At 43.2% G+C, this 19343-nt stretch overlaps 1 long non-coding RNA gene across 1 annotated transcript; it reads left to right on the plus strand.

The window, feature by feature from the left end:
• Positions 1-1120: 1120 nt before the first annotated feature.
• Positions 1121-18986, plus strand: LOC117519565. The gene is made up of 3 exons (XR_004563348.1): positions 1121-1132; positions 5693-5697; positions 18860-18986. It is a non-coding gene; the product is annotated as an uncharacterized LOC117519565 (long non-coding RNA).
• Positions 18987-19343: the final 357 nt, after the last annotated feature.

Consider the following 19343-nt stretch of genomic DNA (forward strand, 5'->3'; position numbering starts at 1 on the left):
CGCCCTCCTGCAGGACTGTTAATGCCGTTGCCTGTTCCTACTCATCCATGGTCACACATTATTATGGATTTTGTAACTGGTCTTCCGCCCTCTAGAGGAAACACTGTGATTTTGTCCGTAGTTGATAGATTATCCAAAATGGCTCATTTTGTTCCCCTGCCCAAGTTACCTTCAGCCAAGGAAACAGCAGAGGTGATGCTTACGAGCATCTTTAGAATCCATGGTTTTCCCCAGCATATCGTGTCGGATCGGGGTCCTCAATTTGTGTCACACTTCTGGAGGGTATTCTGCCGTCTCCTTGTGGTTTCAGCTAGTTTAACCTCGGGTTACCATCCACAAGCCAATGGTCAAACCGAGCGGGTCAACCAAGATTTGGAAAAGGGACTCCGAATTTTAGCCTCCCAGCAGCCTGCCACCTGGTCCGTCCAGCTGCCCTCGGTTGAACTAGCCCATAATCATTTGCCTTCAGCATCTACTGGTTACTCACCTTTTCATGTCATTTTTGGTCATCAACCCTCTCTGTTTCCTCCTCTAGATCTTGACTCTTCAGTTCCTTCTGCACTTCGTCTCATCCTCCGCTGCCGACAGACCTGGGAGCGGGCCAAGAGGGTTTTAGTTCGCACCTCACAGGCCTATAAGTCTGCCGCAGACCGTAGAAGGTCCCCTGCTCCTGCCTATGTTCCCAGCCAAAAAGTGTGGCTTTCTACCCGCCATCTGAAATTGAGGGGACTGTCTCGTAAACTGGCTCCCAGGTTCGTCGGTCCATTTCCTGTGTCCAGAATTATTAACCCCGTTTCTGTTCGTCTTCGTCTCCCCAGGTCACCCCGCATTCATCCGTCCTTTCATACCAGTCAGATTAAACCTGCTAGGTCCAGTCCTTTGTGTTCTTGTTCCTGCCTGCCTCATAGTGTGTACCTGACCTCCTGCCTGTTGTTTTGACCACGCCATTTTGCCTGATGATTTCTGTACTGCTGCTTTTGTTGGACTGCCTGCTCGTGTACCGACCTCTGCATTTTCCTTTAGTAAAGACCACTAACAAACAGAGCTGTCTGCCGGAGCTGTGCATTTGTGTCCTACCATTACCATGCATCCCGCCAGTCACACAGCTACACATCCATGTTTCAAAAGTATTGTATTAATAAGATCATTTTTCTTATTTTGATTTGGTGTCATAAAACAACATACTTATGGAAAGAATGAGGAAATGAATCTGTTTTATAGGCACTGTAGTTTCGGAAACTGTTTGACAAACACAACAGAGCCTCCCATACTGTGGAATTGAGCTTTTATACAACTGCAGTCACTGAGTAGCCAGCGGCAAGCAAGTTGTCAGCAATGTAAACAGATTATTATTATTATTATTAACATAATGTCTTAGACTTTATTGCGACTATGATTTAATAGGGCATGTAATCATGGAGAAAATTAGATATTTTTTATTATTATTCTCAATGCCTACAGTAACTAATGGCCTTGGCTCTTACATTCCTTGTAACCTGTCTCTGGATCTGAGATTTGCTTATATGTCTGCATAACAGATCCAGATGTATTACACTATACAACAGTGTCATTTCCTTTCATAAAATTTCTTGTATATTTTTTTTTTTGCATTTGCATTTGCTTTTTCTTAACGTGGCCATGATGTTTGATGTCTTTTTCACTGTAAGTCATGATTCCTCTGAAAGAGAAATTGAATTAAATGCATATCCTTTGTGCCCTTATTACACTCCACAATTCATTCCTGTTTTCACTTCATCAGCCTTCTACTGCAGGGCACTGCACTTATTACTGATGAAGCACACTGCTTTCCAGACATTCTGCCATCAGCCATTGTTTTTGTGTTGGAAATCCACCAACATCAGAAATATATTACATAAATACATCAAAATGCATTTTATTGTGAATAAAACATAGATACCTGATACCTACCATATAACATATATAATAGAGTTTATTACATTGTTTGATTCAATACTTTCTCCACTGCACCACCACAACTGAACAGTTTAACATCCCTATTTATATATATATATATATATATATATATATATATATATAAATAACGGCTGAGTGGATACTTGTCATTTGATTGGTGCTTTGTATGTCACATGACATGGATTAATTCATCCCATTTGTGTTGCATTACGTTTAAAGTGCAGCTTGGTTCCATGTGTGCACACATGCACACACACGCGTGCATGTCCTCGTGCATGCCCAGCTTGTCCACAATTTCTCGGATAGTCACACGACTGAAAAGCTACCGAAAGTCGTCTGAATCTTCTGAATGGTGCAAGAGCTGGGCATGTTACAACATGTCCTGTGAGGCTTCAACATGGAGGCACTTTTGTTCCGCCATCAGCTTCGTGCCGATGAATTTTGCTGCAACTCTTTTCATGGCAAAATCTTCTGTCACAGTGGAATGTACCGAAAAAGTGCTGATGTCCACCTCTTCCGCAATTTCTCGGATAGTCACACAATGGTCCCACATCACCACAGTGTTCCCATGGAAATGATCTGGTCATTTCAGTGTGTTGATGGCTGACCAGAGCGCGGCGCGCTCTCCACCGTTGTGCAGACGTCTTTAAACTGGTTGTACCGCTCCTTAATCTGTTTGATGCCCAGAGGATCGTCACCGAAAGCCGTCTGAATAATCTGAATGGTTTCCACCTGGCTGTCGCCCAGTTTCTGACAAAATTTGATGCAGTCATGCTGCTCCAGTTGTTCCACCATTTCCTTGCAAAGAAAAAACGACGAGAGACTCTACCCATCTTCACACAAAGGCTGCTTACAAGCAAATGATGCAACCGACAGGCATGAAAAAAATCACGCATGCGCATGAAGGTTCAAGGTAGGCTCATGCAAGCACACGTGATTCAAATCCATCAGGTTTTTGCAAAAAATAAAAAGGTCGGATACTTTTCTAAGAGATCTTGTGTGTGTATATATATATATATATATATATATATATATATATATATATATACTAGTGCAGGGGTAGGCAACCTGTTCCAGAAAGAGCCATGAGGGTGCAGGTTTTCTTTGCAGCCACTGACTCCACCAGGTGATTTTACTGATTAATATCACTGAGCAGATGGAATCAGTTAATCAGTGAAATCACCTGGTGGAGTCAGTGGCTGCAAAGAAAACCTGCACCCTCATGGCTCTTTCTGGAACAGGTTGCCTACCCCTGTACTAGTGTGTGGCCCGTGGTGATCCTTGGGCTCTAGATTGGGTAGTGTTTATAAAATAGGTATGTGACATTTTTTCAAGGGTGGCAATAACTTATGCAACATTTCTATAATGATTTAAACTGAAAGTGCAGGAAATTAAAATTAGAAGATTTTGTGAATAATTGTATTTATTAATTGCCACATTTTAGTTGATGCCATGTTTTACAACTTGTAAGGTTGATATATTTCCGTTGCTCAGAGCTTCTCTGGTTACCAGGGACTGATTAATGATATCAATGTCCATTGTTCACCGTTGTTACCTAATATCCCTAATTTCTCCAAAAATATTAGCCCTATCAAGTTTCTGCTTTTGTGGTGCTCAACCTTGACCCAAAACATCTCTCTCTCTCTCTCTCTCTCTCTCTCTCTCTCTCTCTCTCTCTCTCTCTCTCTCTCTCTCTCAAATTGGGATCTGGGATGGCAGTGAGAGTCAAAAACATAGTCACAAACCTAGACACTACAAATTCTCACATAGTTTCTCAACTGCAGCAATAATGTCCAAATGAGATGGGAAAGGGAGGACTGGGGATTGTGAACTCTACTAATTATTTATTGCAAATGCATCCCCACCAGATGAGGGAGGTAAAAAACATGCATATCCAGTTTTCTGAATTGCCTTCAAGTATTCAAACAGTCCCAGTGTGTTTTCAGCTGCAGAGAAGCATGTGGGATGAGAAGAAATAAAAGTGAGCCGAGAAAATAGTGGGAAAAAAAACAAACAGAAAGCAGGACATGAGAAAATAGTTGTGATGAGATGTGATAGAGATGCTCGAGGGGAAGCAGAATGAGAGGGTAGAAAATGGCTTTAAGAGAGTGAAGGCTGAAGAAATGGAAAGGACAAGAGCGATGGGGAGAGGAGGTTTGAGATAAAGAGAAAACAAAGTAACGGATTGATAGACAATATGAAACAACAGCAGAGAGGTGCTGGGCAAAAGAGGTCACTGAGAGAAAGGAGTAAGATGGTAAGAAGTTAGAGAAAGATGAGAGGAGAGAGTGAGAGTGATGTGGAGATGGTGATAGTGTGGTGAGCAGAGGTGGGTTGCGACCTCACTTAGTGACCAGGCTGAAAGCTTTCCACTTCAACAGACCACTGCAACCACTCACAGTCGGCACAAGCACTCACTCAGATTGATTTAATAAAGTCTCACATGCACAAAACTTTTTCACACAACAACACATTTCTAAGCACTGAAAGGGAAGATTGTTACAGTAATCACTTCTGTCTAACAGGTTTGTTTTACTTTGCTTCTGCCGTACAACCCCAAATCACAAAAAGTGGAGATGGAAATCAGGTTGAAAATCAAATTCCTTGACCTTCATCTTTGCCAAAATGAATTCTTTAAGGGCAAGGTTGACCATGTTTGGTAGTAATCAACAAAAGAACATATCAGGAGTCAGTGAACACCCAGATGTAACCATGAACCCAATGTTTTATGTCAAATTAGACCTTGCCTGGACAATTCCCGCATCTACATTTATATGTGTACCACATTTAGTGAAAATCAGGAACCTATCCCATATGTGTGCACAGTTTGGTGGAAGGTGGACTGAAAAATGGTAATTTTGACCTTTCACACCAATGACATTGACCTTTAGCCAAACAATTCAATTCTGGCTGACCTTCCCAGTGCAATGATGGGGTCCACCTGTGTGCCACATTTAGCCAAAATCAATCTGAAAATAAAATTCGTTCACCTTTCCTTAATTAATATTTTAAGGGTGATTTTGGAGTCAACCTTCAGTGACGCATCACATTCGGTAGAAAGCAGCAAAAGGACCTGGGAGGAGACTTTGACATCAATAATTCACCTTTTAACATTCATTCATTTTCTATACCCACTTTCTCCAATCAAGGATCATGGGGAGACTGGATCTATCCCAGCAACTCCAGGGCATGAGGGAAGGTACACCCGAGACAGAACACCAGTCTGTATCAAGGCTAATTCACCTTTTAGAATAATTAAAAGCACACTGACATATGTATGCCTGGTTTGGAAGAAAGTGGACTGAAAATCAAAATCTTGACCTTAGACCACATTGACCACAACTTCAATAATTAATCTTTGATAAAGGTGACCTTGTCACAGTCTGACCCTTGTACCTGTCTTGTGTCTTGTTTAATTGTTGTCAGGTTTTGATGACCGTGGTATACTTGATTTGTGTTGTTTTGTACTCACTCTGGTTCTGTTAGAGTGGAAAGTAAACTGGAATGAAACCATCAATCTGTTCTGGGTGTGTTTGTGAGTGTAGTCTTGTCACCATCTTGTCTTCTTTTGTTTGTCTACACCACACGGAAAGCTTCGATGGTCCAAAATAAGGTATAATTAGAAGAAGAAAAAAGTCTGGCACCAGAAGTGAGCATGTCTTAGTTTAAGACATTTTAAGCCATAAAATTATGCATAATTAGGGGTACGGCCATTTTAAATGACAGCTCGTGTGTTGCCGCTGAGCAGAGATCAAAGCTCTGGTAGCATCTCTGGCGGCTAACTATTGTGCCGTAAAATGCCCGTCATTTGAGCATTTTACAAATATCTGTAGAAACATGACTTATTGTGTGGTAAATTCTTCTGACAGATTATCAAAGACACCTTGTGCTGCAGTATTTGTATCAAGTGAAAGTTTTCCCTAATTTAATGTATGGTTAATGGCATTAGCACTTTTAGCAGCTACTGGTAGTTTGATCCATTAGGCCCAGTTAATCGATGATTACTGATTAAATAAGGGTGGCATAATTTTTAATGCCCACTTCAAGTCAAACCATTATGATAACCATCTCTGTCCCCCAAAATATGATTTAATAAACACCCAAACAAAGGTTAGCCTGTTAGCTTAGCAGTTTGATAAGTCAAAATGGTGGGGGGGGGGGGGGGGGGGGTTGTGACATAGGCAGAGTAAGCACTGCCAACACGCCAACACCCAGAGCAGCTATTGTTAGGCTTCCAAACAGCTTTTGTGGGTCTCCATAGAAAACCTATGGGTGACCTCACACAGGGTTTGCTCTCTCTCTCTCTCTCTCTCTCTCTCTCTCTCTCTCTCTCTCTCTCTCTCTCTCTCTCTCTCTCTCTCTCTCTCTCTATATATATATATATATATATATATATACATAGCCTATGGAACCACCTCAATTACAAACAACAAATGGACTACACCTGTGTAGACCATAGGATATACGATACGATACGATACAATACGATACAATACGATACACTTTATTGTCCCCTCAGGGAAATTTGTCTTGGACTCATGCTAAGTGCCTTTACAAAAGGAAAGCAAACAGATACAAGTAAAAACACAACCACATCCATAACAAATTAACATGACAGGAAGTCAGGAGAAACACCATAAGTATTGCACAATTCCAGTTTTAGACATTATTGTTTAGCAATTTGATGGACATGGGGACGAATTAATTTTTGAGTCTATTCAGTCTGCTCCGAGGGACTCTATTCCTTCTCCCAGAGGGAAGGAGAGTGTACTCTGTGTGAAGGACATGAGCTGAATCCATCAATATCATCTGAGCTGCTTTCAAGACAGACTCTTCATAGAGTGAGCTGAGGGACTCATATTGTTTCTTTCCAATTATCTTCATTGCATTATCAATTTGTCTGTTAAGTTTTGTTTTAAGTTGCACAGAGAGGTTGCCGTACCAGGCAGTCATGCCATATCTGACTAGGCTCTCTAGCTCTGCCTGGTAAAACAACATTATTTTTTGATTGACTCCATACAAATGAAGTCTACGAAGGAAATAAAGTCTCTGATGGAGTCGAGAACACAAACTGTCCACATGTACAGTCCAGCTGAGAGTATTGTCTATGTGCAGCCCCAAGTACTTGTATGAGCTGACCTGGTCAATAGGAGTACCATGTATGACCACAGGAGTATGGTCCCCAACAGTCCTTGGATCCAGAATCATTTCCTTGGTTTTATTAACATTTAAAACCAAGTGGTTGTCATCACATCACTGCACAAAGTGTTTCACTTCAGAGAAGTACTTTGTTGGACTTGAGTCTTTGTGCAGTTGGCTCAAAATGGGTGTGTCAGAAAATTTAAAAACAAAGTTATTACAGTAGCTATTTGTACAGTTATTAGTATAAAGAGTGAAGAGAACAGTAGAACTGACACAGCCTTGTGGTGCACCTGTGCTTGATGATTTGAGTACCGAAAGAGCTCGGTTAACTCTGACTTGTAATCTATTAGTTAAAAAAGAATGATACCATCTAATTAAAAATGGGTTAACATTAATTTCCTTTAACTTAGACAGCAACAGGTATGGTTGTAATGTATTAAAGGCTGAACTGAAATCAACCAATAAAATCCATGCATATGCAGTAGGATCTTCCAAGTGCTTAAGTGAAAGGTGGGTTAAGCTGTTGATGGCATCATCAGTGCCTCTACCCTGCCTATAAGCAAACTGGAATGGGTCAAGTACAGGATTAACATCCGTCTTGAGGAAAGATAGCATAATCTTTTCGAAGCACTTGCTTACAACAAATGTTAAAGCTATTGGCCTATAGTCATTGTTTCCAGATGAGCACGATTTTTTGGCAATTGGAACAATAATGGATCTTTTCCAGAGGGTTGGTACAGTATGAAGGTCTACAGACTGCTGGAAGACAGGACACCAAGCAGGGGCCAATTCTTCTGCACATGCTTTTATAAGCATTGCAGAGATGCCGTCTGGACCGGTGGATTTTTTTTGTAGACACCTTCTTAAAGATTGATTGAACTCTCCATGGGTCGATTGCAATCCTGGTATTTTGGTCAACAGGAAGGTTTTCCAAAATATTCTTACAATCATCGGAAAAATCTTGTATTTCAAACCTCAAAAAGAAGTCATTCATATATATATATATATATATATATATATATATATATATATATATATATATATATATATATATATTTGCACAACTTGATGCATGTACATTGTCATGACGATCCCACCCGCTGTGTTCCCAGCTGGACGCCGTCCTTTGGTCCGCTGGCTGCCACACGTTGTGTGATGCATGCTGCATGCCGCACGCTGCGTATATAAAATAATTATTTTGTAGTGGATTAATCATTTTCTGTCTGAGTTAGCTGTTGAAAATGCCTCTAATAACTTTCAGAAACACAAAGGAGCACTCCAGCTGTTGCTTTTCTCATGCGCATGTGCTGAACAAGGTGGAATTAGCATTTGGAGCTGTTTAGCCAGTGCTCCATCCCACCCTGTTTGAAGTCCTCCACCATTGTTCCTTTGACTAAACAGAACAACATCACCAGCTTCAATGACTACCGGCCAGTAGCACTCACCCCATCATTATGAAGTGCTTCGAGAAACTGGTACGGAGTCATATCATTTCACGTCTGCCCTCCACACAGGGGACCCCCACCAGTTTGCCTACAGAGCCAACCGGTCCACAGAGGATGCCATTGCCACCGCTCTGCACATAATGCTGACCCATGTGGAGCAGCGGGGGAGCTACGCTAGGCTGCTCTTCCTGGACTTCAGCTCGGCCTTTAACACCATTATCCCGAGCAGGCTGGTGAGCAAACTGAGGGACCTGGGTCTCCCCGACAGCACCTGTTTTTGGATTATGGACTTCCTGACGGACCACTCCCAGAGGGTGAGAGTAGGCCACCACCTGTCCTCATCACTGAGGACCAGCACCGGCTCTCCTCAGGGCTGTGTGCTGAGCCCCCTGCTCTACACCCTCTACACCCATGACTGCATCCCCACCCACCCGAGCAACACCATCATTAAGTTTGCGGACGACACCACGGTGGTGGGGCTCATCTCAGAAGGAGATGAGACTGCCTACAGGGTGGAGGTGGAGCATCTGTCTGTCTGGTGTACAGATAATAATCTTACCCTGAACACCTCCAAGTCAAAGGAGCTTATCGTTGACTTTAGGAAGTGTAAACCAGACATTCAGCCCATCACCATCAATGGGGATAGGGTGGAGATGGTGCAAGACTTCAGGTTCCTGGGCACCTACATCAGCGAGGATCTGATGTGGACTATTAACTCCACAGCGATCCTGAAGAAGGCGCAGCAGAGACTCTACTTCCTGAGGACTCTCAGGAAGAATAATTTGAGATCTGAGCTTCTGCTGTCCTTCTATTGCTGTTCTGTGGAGTCTGTGCTGAGCTGCGGCATCTCGCTGTGGTTCTTCAGCTGCACTGCAGTAGAGAGGAAGCAGCTTCAGCGGGTCATTAACACCGCCCAGAGACTGATTGGCTGCACTCTCCCATCGTTGTCTCAGGAGAGCCCGCAGCATTGTCAGGGACTCCTCACACTATCTATTTGAACTCTGACCTTCTGGGAGGCATTTTAGAGCAATAAGGAGTAAAACAAACAGATTGAAAAACAGCTTCTTTCCAAGAGCTGTTGTTGCCCTGAACGCCTCAACCCCACTGTAATAGTCTTTTTATAACTTCACATTTTTTATGTCTTTTTATAACTTTTATATGCATTATACATTATTTGTTGCACAGTTTTTTCTCAGAGCTGCTTTTGAATTTCATTGAGCCCTTGAGGAACAATGACAAATAAAGAATTCTGATTCTGATTTTGATTAAAAAGGCAATTGTCATGTTTATATTGTAATGGCTTGGTAAAACTGTTGCATGTTATTTCCTTCTTGTGTGCATTTGTAAAAGTATGTTTGTGATAGATTTCACATCTCATTATAATCGTTCAGATGAGCTGTGCTCTGATGCAGTGTGCTGATGCAACGACTCACACTGTTCACTTCTTCACTTGACTTGACAAGCTGCATGTAGTGTTGGCGAGTAGATCGCATTATGTTCACTACCACTTCACGTTTGCTGAACAACATTTATGCTTGAAATATTTTTTTGAACATTTCACAATTCTCTGTGCGCAATTGCACGTGCCGGCGCCCCTCTCACATTCAGTCTACACCCGTTAATGATGGGTTTACTCTCCTGCACAACACAGAGCATGCAAGTGCGTGCATCAAAGTTGTGCAAGTGTCAGGGGGCCTTTAGCTTTGACCCAGCACAGAAGTGGCAGATGTGTGATAATAATCACACCTTTGGAAGAAGCAGGGGGCTTTTTTGTCAGCTGCATGTGTGAATGATCAGCCCCATTGCGGATCTGTTCTACTTACCATGAACAGGGATGAGACTAGAAAAGGTGCCCTAACCACTGTCTGCTTCACCTCCCCGTCCTGTGCACCAGCATGGATGCCCAAAATTTCCTCTATATTCGTTTTGTAAATTGTGTCAGTAGCATGGCCCAAGCAGAGGGTCGCCCCTTTGAGTCTGATCTGCTTGAGGTTTCTTCCTCAGATCATCAGAGGGAGTTTTTCCTTACCGCTGTCACCTGTGTGCTTGCTCTAGGGGTTGGTAAGGTTAGTCCTTACTTGTGTGAAGCGCCTTGAGGCATCTTTGTTGTGATTTGGTACTGTATAAATGAAAATAAATTGATATTGAAGCATGGTGGCTTAGTGGTTAGTACTGTTGCCTCACAGCAAGAAGGTCATGGGTTCAATTCCCATCTGTGGGCTTTCAGTGTAGAATTTGCATGTTGCTCCTGGAAAAGGACTTCCTGAGGAAAAATAACAAATCCATGGAATTGATTTTGCCATCAAGAACTCTCTCCTTCGAAAGCTGCCTGAACCACCAGTAGCTGTCAGTGAATGACTGATGACACTCCAGCGCAAATTTGTGACTGAACACCATCATCAGTGCTTACGTCACAACACTCAACTTCAGCCATGAAGAGAATTAAACCTTCTATGCCAAGCTGGCCACCATTCTATTTGTGATACTAGCATCTGTCTAGATCGGGGTGGGCAACTTGTTCCCGAAAGGGCCAAGAGGGTGCAGGTTAACTGATTCTATCTGCTTAAAGTGATATTAATCAGTGAAATCACCTGGTGGAGTCAGTGGCTGCAAAGAAAACCTGAACCCTCTTGACCTTCTGGAACAAGGTGCCCACCCCTGGCCTAGATCATCCTCCTTGGCAACATCAACACCCGGGTCAGAAAGGACCACCAGCTGTGGAACAGAACAATCAGAGAAACTGAGTAGGCACGTGTAATGTCAGTGTCATCCTGCTTCTCACGAAGTGCGCTGAACATAATCTAATCTAAACCAATGCCATCTTCAAGCAAAAGTCTCCTGCCAACACCCTCCATTGAAACATTGTCACCTGCTTGAATACATTAAAACAATTTAGACATTGTCTCATTGACTGTCTGACTGTCTCATTATACATTGGCTCATACATTTAAACAATTTCCTTCGGGATTAATGAAGTTCATTCTTATTCTTATCATCAGATGAGTCTTGGATGGATCATCATCTGATCTGCTTGATGATCTGCCCTAAGAGGAAGTCTGGACAGCAGGGTTTCAACAACATCTGATTAAAGAACTCCCAACAAATTACTCTATCCCAGCTCCTGAACTCTAGACAGTCATAACAACAGCATGCCAAAAAACACTAGGACACCAGAAGAGGAATCACCAGGACCCATTTGATGATAATGACAAGGTCCTCCTTTCTCTTTTTCCAGTGGGACGGGACGTTCTGGTGTGCAGTCCCACCTCTGGAAGATGTGAAGTGAATCTACATTTTCGTGCTCTGTCCAAGCACTGGGTAGTAGATCCTCCTCTGTGCAGCAAAAATTTCACAGCCATTCCTAATTACTTTCGTTGCTCACGACAGGTGGTGGTTTAAGATCCTCTTTGGATAGGAAAGGTCTCTTCCCGGGATCTGGCCTCAAACATTGTTCCTTCCATTTAGATGGAATAAAGTGGGGATAGGGGGCATTAAAATATAAATACAGGCCTTTTCCAGCCACTGAGGTCCTTCATGCTGAGGCACCTGCGAGCCACATAAATGTGTCACATGGCCAAAATGTCACAGAAGACATTTCCTTCCAATGCAAGTGACTTACTGTGCATTGCAAAGAGAAGGACTTTGTAATATAAATATGGCAAAGTTATTTCTTACAAAAATGTATGTTTGACACCTATGCAAGCCAACTGTGGACAAAAGATAAAAACCTGCTAAAAGTGTATTTTTAATCTAACTTTGACTGTTTAAAGAAAATAGAAAAGCACTCAAGTGGAATGTTGTCACGAATATTTTCATTCACTCACACAGTGACCAAAATGAATTTCGCTTTTGCATGAATGTCAGTGAATGGAATAATTCTATATCCTGGATTACTGGAGACTACAACATATTAATTTCCTGTGTGGTGTTCTACTGCAATATGCAAAGTCCACTTTCACAGTGACTATACTGACATTTACACCTGGCATCGTCACTGAGAATACATTGATTTCCTACTCTGCACAGACTAGATTGGAGCCATGAGTCACAGTACGTACTCTATAATCACGCACACTGACATGTGGAATGAAATAAAATGAAAGCATCAGTCTGTGCCAGAGTTTATAAGTGAATATCTCCTGCATGAGAAGACCCTCCGAATGGACACATTTTGGATTTTGTGAAGGATGAGTGTGAAGGGAATGGAATGAGATACATTATGCACTGTATAGTGCTCATGCTGCACTGTGCAAGAAAATATTCTAGCAATAAAAACCACTATGCGAGATTACAATACCGCTAGGACAGAGAAGAAAAACAACTTGTTACTGAATCACTGAGACACTGTCAAGGCAGCACACATTTCTGTCACTGAAATGAATATTCAGCAGTGGAGCATATGTTAACTCACTCTTGCACATATCCTCAGCTCTGCCCAACTACCTCATGCTTCTGTTATATTTATTAATAGCAAAGAAAGCCAATTTATCTGACCTTTTCCAAGGTTGATAATTAATAATTACATAAAACTTGTAACACAATGGTTACAGTATATGCTTTAATGTGCCTTTGTTTGCTCCATAGTCCATAAGCCGTAGTCAGTTTTGACCTAATAAGTACAACGTAAGGCAGGGGTGCCAAAGTTTGGTCCTCGAAATCTACCTTCCTGACACTCTTTGTTGTCTCCCTGTTCCAACTCACCTGAATCCAATGAAAGACTCGTTAGCAGGCTTTTAATGAGCCTTTCATTGGATTCAGGTGTGTTGGAGCAGGGAGACAATGAAGAGCGTCAGGAAGGTAGATCTCGAGGCCCGAACTTGGGCACCCATGACATAAGGGGTATAAATGACACTTACAACCCAGCTTCAGTATATCAGGACTTATACAAAAATCTATGATGGCCATTCTGGGGTGGTAGTTATAGTCAGCATAGAGGCCGGAGCGCCCTCTGTAGTAGAGGCAGTGCTGGAAGCTGATGGAGGATTATCACTGAGGTAGTCAAACAACTCCACAGTGGCAAAGCTCTCGGGGGTTGATGAGATCTGCCCAGAAATGCTGAAGGCTCTTGGTGTGGAGGGACTGTCTTGGATGAAGTGTCTCTTCGACATTGTGTTGAGGTCTGGGACAGTGCCTACGGAGTGGCAAACTGGGGTAGTGGTCCCCATATTTTAAAAAAAAAAGGGGGACCAGAGCGTGTGTGCCAATTACAGGGGCATCACACTACTCAGCCTCCCTGGTAAAGTCTACTCCAGGGTGCTGGAAAGGAGGGTTTCATTGATATTCACACCTTATATTTAAGAGGAACCATGCAGGTTCCATCCTGGCTGTGGAACAACCGACCAGTTCTTCGCTCTCACAAGGATCCTTGAGGGTGCCTGGAAGTATGCCCATCCAGTCTGCATGTGTTTTGTAGACTTGGAGAAGGCATATGATAGGGTACCCCGGGAGATACTGTGGGAGTTGCTGCGGGAGTATGGTGCAATGGGGCCCCTTCTCAGGGCCATCCAATCTCTGTACTCACAAAACAAGAGTTGTGTTCTGGTTCTTGGCAATTCAGTGAAAAAAGAACCAACATAAAAAAAAGCATTACAATTGGTAAAACCTGAATAAATTAAGTTGTTTGAACTTAAGTTCAGACAACTTATTTTATTCAAGTGTTACCAATTATAATGCTTTTTTTAAAGTTGGTTCAACTTTTCTCTTTTTTCAGTGTAAGTCAGACTTTCTGGTGGGGCTTGGCCTCCACCAGGGTTGCGTGTTGTCACCAATCCTGTTTGTGATATTCATGGACAGGATATCAAGGTGTAGTTGGGGGAAGTCGGTTTTCAAGTTTGTGGGCTCCAGGTCTCATCACTGCTTTTTGCAGATGACATGGTCCTGTTGGCTTCATCGGCCTGTGACCTCCAACACTCACTGGATCTGTTCGCAGCCAAGTGTGAAATGGCTGGGATGAGGATCAGCACCTCTAAATCTGAGACCGTGGTTTTTAGCAGGAAAGAGGTGCATTGCCTACTCCAGGTATGGAAAGGTCTTGCCCCAAATGAAGGAGTTCAAGTACCTCGGGGTGTTGTTCACAAGTCAGGGGACAATGGGGCGTGAGATTGGCCGCAGCAGGGACGGTATTGCATTTGCTTTACCATACTGTTGTGATAAAAACGGAGTTGAGGCAAAAAGCAAAACTCTTGCTCTACTAGCCAATCTTCCCTCCTACTCTCACTTATAGTCATGAGGGTTGGGTCATGACTGAAATAACTAAATCATGGGTACAAGTGGCTGAAATACGCTTCCTCGGGAGGGTGGCTGGTGTCTCCCTTAGAAATAAGGTGAGAAGCTCGCTCATTCGTGAGAAGCTTGGAGAAGAGTTGCTGCTCCTTTGTGTTGAAAGGAGCCAGCTGAGGTGGTTCGGGCATCTGGTGAGGATGCCCCCTGGGTGCCTCCCTAGGGAGGTCTTCCAGAAACATCCATCTGGGTGGAGACCCCGGAGAAGACCCAGGACTAGGTGGAGTGATTATATCTCCACAATGTCCTGGGAATGCCTTGGGATCCCCCAGTCAGAGGTGGTTAATATGGCCCAGGAAAGGGAAGTTTGAGGTCCTCTGATGTAGCTGTTGCCCCGGCGACCCAGTTTCAGATAAGTGATTGAAGACTTGTGTATGTATGCATGAAAAAGTGAATGTGGTTAGAAACTTTTCAAAACAAAAACAGTGACATGTGGAAAGTAACATTTTTGTTTGCTTGGGATTTTTTTCAGCAGCAGGGGATGTTTTTTGTTAAGTTTATTTTAAGGTTACATTATTACATTCACATTATTGCTGAACATGAACTGAATCAGGATGATGTATTTATTTAGGGTCCCTTCACACACAGTGCGAATATGTTATTGGTTAAAGTTCTCCATCACCATGACCGATTTCCATCATTTGGAAAATTTAACCACACATATCAAATCAAATCAAATCAATTTTATTTATATAGCGCCAAATCACAACAAACAGTTGCCCCAAGGCGCTTTATATTGCAAGGCAAAGCCATACAATAATTACGGAAAAACTCCAACGGTCAAAATGACCCCCTGTGAGCAAGCACTTGGCGACAGTGGGAAGGAAAAACTCCCTTTTAACAGGAAGAAACCTCAAGCATAACCAGGCTCAGGGAGGGGCAGTCTTCTGTTGGGACTGGTTGGGGCTGAGGGAGAGAACCAGGAAAAAGACATGCTGTGGAGGGTAGCAGAGATCAATCACTAATGATTAAATGCAGAGTGGTGCATACAGAGCAAAAAGAGAAAGAAACACTCAGTGCATCATGGGAACCCCCCAGCAGTCTAAGTCTATAGCAACATAACTAAGGGATGGTTCAGGGTCACCTGATCCAGCCCTAACTATAAGCTTTAGCAAAAAGGAAAGTTTTAAGCCTAATCTTAAAAGTAGAGAGGGTGTCTGTCTCCCTGATCTGAATTGGGAGCTGGTTCCACAGGAGAGGAGCCTGAAAGCTGAAGGCTCTGCCTCCCATTCTACTCTTACAAACCCTAGGAACTACAAGTAAGCCTGCAGTCTGAGAGCGAAGCGCTCTATTGGGGTGATATGGTACTATGAGGTCCCTAAGATAAGATGGGACCTGATTATTCAAAACCTTATAAGTAAGAAGAAGAATTTTAAATTCTATTCTAGAATTAACAGGAAGCCAATGAAGAGAGGCCAATATGGGTGACATATGCTCTCTCCTTCTAGTCCCTGTCAGTACTCTAGCTGCAGCATTTTGAATTAACTGAAGGCTTTTCAGGGAACTTTTAGGACAACCTGATAATAATGAATTACAATAGTCCAGCCTAGAGGAAATAAATGCATGAATTAGTTTTTCAGCATCACTCTGAGACAAGACCTTTCTAATTTTAGAGATATTGCGCAAATGCAAAAAAGCAGTCCTACATATTTGCTTAATATACGCATTGAAGGACATATCCTGATCAAAAATGACTCCAAGATTTCTCACAGTATTACAAGAGGTCAGGGTAATGCCATCCAGAGTAAGGATCTGGTTAGACACCATGTTTCTAAGATTTGTGGGGCCAAGCACAATAACTTCAGTTTTATCTGAGTTTAAAAGCAGGAAATTAGAGGTCATCCATGTCTTTATGTCTGTAAGACAATCCTGCAGTTTAGCTAATTGGTGTGTGTCCTCTGGCTTCATGGATAGATAAAGCTGAGTATCATCTGCGTAACAATGAAAATTTAAGTAATGCTGTCTAATAATACTGCCTAAGCGCGTGGACGTGGTGTCATGCGTGTTTGGGGCCAAAATATGATACTCTCACTGTCAAAGCAACATCCCATTCTGCGCTAATCAAAGTCGCAGCAATGTCAAAAGGACTGTGTGAATTTTCACTCCTCTCCGCTCTGTTTACTGCTTGCCATGAGCCACGGTCCTTCTCCTCCCTGTCTTCATGGGAACATTGGCAGACCTTCCCCAAGTAGAGCAGAGTGTGGCTTTGCTTTGAACCAATGCTTCGATCTGCTGCTTCGTTGGTTCTTTGTTTTATTTTGCTTTATCTTAATTTTTCCCTGCTAAAACCCTAAAGGGCAAAAATTTGATTTGCTCTTTTGACTTGTGCCCCCACTACGACATATTTTAGGGAATTACTGGCATTGATTTTTGCCAGGAAAAAAATTAAATTGGATGAAAATTTATTGCTTTAACCCATGGAATATGTACAACTCAGGGGGATGGTGGCACTAACAAAAAGATAGGAGGCAGAGCTGGAGGTGGCAGAGCTGAAGATGTTGAGATTCTCTCTGGAAGTGACAAGAATAGACAAGATTAGGAATGAACATATCAGAGGGACAGCTCAGGTGGGACGGTTTGGAGACAGAGAGGCGAGATTGAGATGGTTTGGACATGTGCAGAGGAGGGACCCAGGGTATATAGGGAGAAGGATGCTGAGGATGGAGCCACCAGGCAGGAGGAGAAGAGGGAGGCCAAAGAAGAGGTTTATGGATGTGTTGAGGGAGGACATGCAGGTGGTTGATGTGACAGAGGAAGATACAGAGGACAGGGTGAGATGGAAACGATTGATCTGCTGTGGCGACCCCTAACGGGAACAGCTGAAAGACAAAGAAGAAGAAGGGTGACACCTGTCGGAGCAGCTCATATGAGCGCACCACGAAACATCACACCGACTGGCAGGCATGCACAATGCCGGTGCGACGGTTCGTGCATGCGAGAACACAGTGCCAGCAGCTGCACGATGTGTTTACATATTGTGCAGCTGGTGTGAAGAAAAAAATAAATCAAACATTTTAAGAATACATGCTGCAACGTTTTTTTGCACCTGGGAACACAGCTGCTTTTCACAGCAGCTGTGTGATGTGGTTACACATTGTGCAGCTGCTGTGAAAGTAAAAAAATAAAAATTACATGCCACCAATGGGAATCAAACCCACGCCAAAAGCTCTGATTGCCAGTCAGAAACTTTACCACTGAGCTACGATCACTGTCCTGTGATTGCTGTGGGAAACTGCCTCATATCAGGAAGGACATGGACGTATTTAAAATTAATAAAAATCAAACCACACACCATAAAAAAACACCAAATTATATTGAATCCCTCTTATCAAGCGAGCAATACAAATATGATCCATCTGTTCCTCTGCAGATGACCCATGGTCACAGACATACAGTCATGAAATGACATGAATGATGAAGCAGTTCGCTCCTCTCATTCATGTCCACCTCTGCTGGCGCATCTCCAACTGGCTGTGCGCACGTGTCTTGTGGATGCCGCACCGCAGGACTGACACCGCATCATGTGGAACAGAGCTCACATGGGTGGTGTGATAGTCAGATCACCCACTGCGTGTTCTGATCTGACGGTCCATTTCAACCTGGGAGCAGCCTGTCAATGGGCTGCAGCCATCGCCAAGCGATATATGTTTTTGTTTATGTCCACGTAAGGACAACGAGCAGACAAACGCGCGTCACAATGGGCAGTTGTTAATTCATATCTGTCCAAAAACAGTACATGTTGTTCAGCTGGGACGTCCAGATCCACAGCTCTCCACAGCTGCTTCTGTCAGTGGCCACGCCTCCTGTCAGTTCAGCGCACACACCAACGTGTCAGTGTGTGTGTTTGCAAAGCCATACTCGCGGGCCGCTTAGACAAATTTCACTGCCAGCACGACGGTGATTGTCTGCTAACTGTTGTCATGTTAATAGTATGAATGGCCACACATTTTCCTAAGTGCCATGTGAGCGGTGCTAGATGTTCATGCATGTGTAACAGAGGCCAGCAGGTGTCGCTGTGCATATGTAGTTAGTAAACCTCACTCCCAACAACTCAAAAGGTCACAAGGCCAGAGCCCTGGGTTTTAGCCTTCTGGTTAGAGAGTCTGACTCCCATGCAGAGGATCGTGAGTTCGTGTCCTGAGAGGAGTGAATGGGCGGAGTCATAACAACACAATGCAGAGTGCAACCTCTGCGCGTGTCACCTGGAATTTGGCCTACACCTACTGGAAGAGGGTTCAATGGGCTCGCACCACGCACACTTTGTCTTTCACCCGCTGGTGTGCGCAAGTAAGTGTACAAGGCAGCTGCGATTTTACATGTTTTGCACACGATTCCTGCTTCATGCACACTTTATGCACAAATCGAACAAATTTGCACTATGTGTGAAGGGGCCCTTACTGTTTTATGTCACATGCAATGTAATTATCTGGACAGTTCTTGCACATCTTTGCAACTTTGCCTTATTCATCTGTTCACACTATACTGACATAATGCAGTATATAATAAAATGAAATCAAGGACCACACATGTAAGTTGCTCAGG

The sequence above is a fragment of the Thalassophryne amazonica genome, chromosome 10 (genome assembly GCF_902500255.1).
Source record: "Thalassophryne amazonica chromosome 10, fThaAma1.1, whole genome shotgun sequence".
NCBI classification, from domain to species: domain Eukaryota; kingdom Metazoa; phylum Chordata; class Actinopteri; order Batrachoidiformes; family Batrachoididae; genus Thalassophryne; species Thalassophryne amazonica.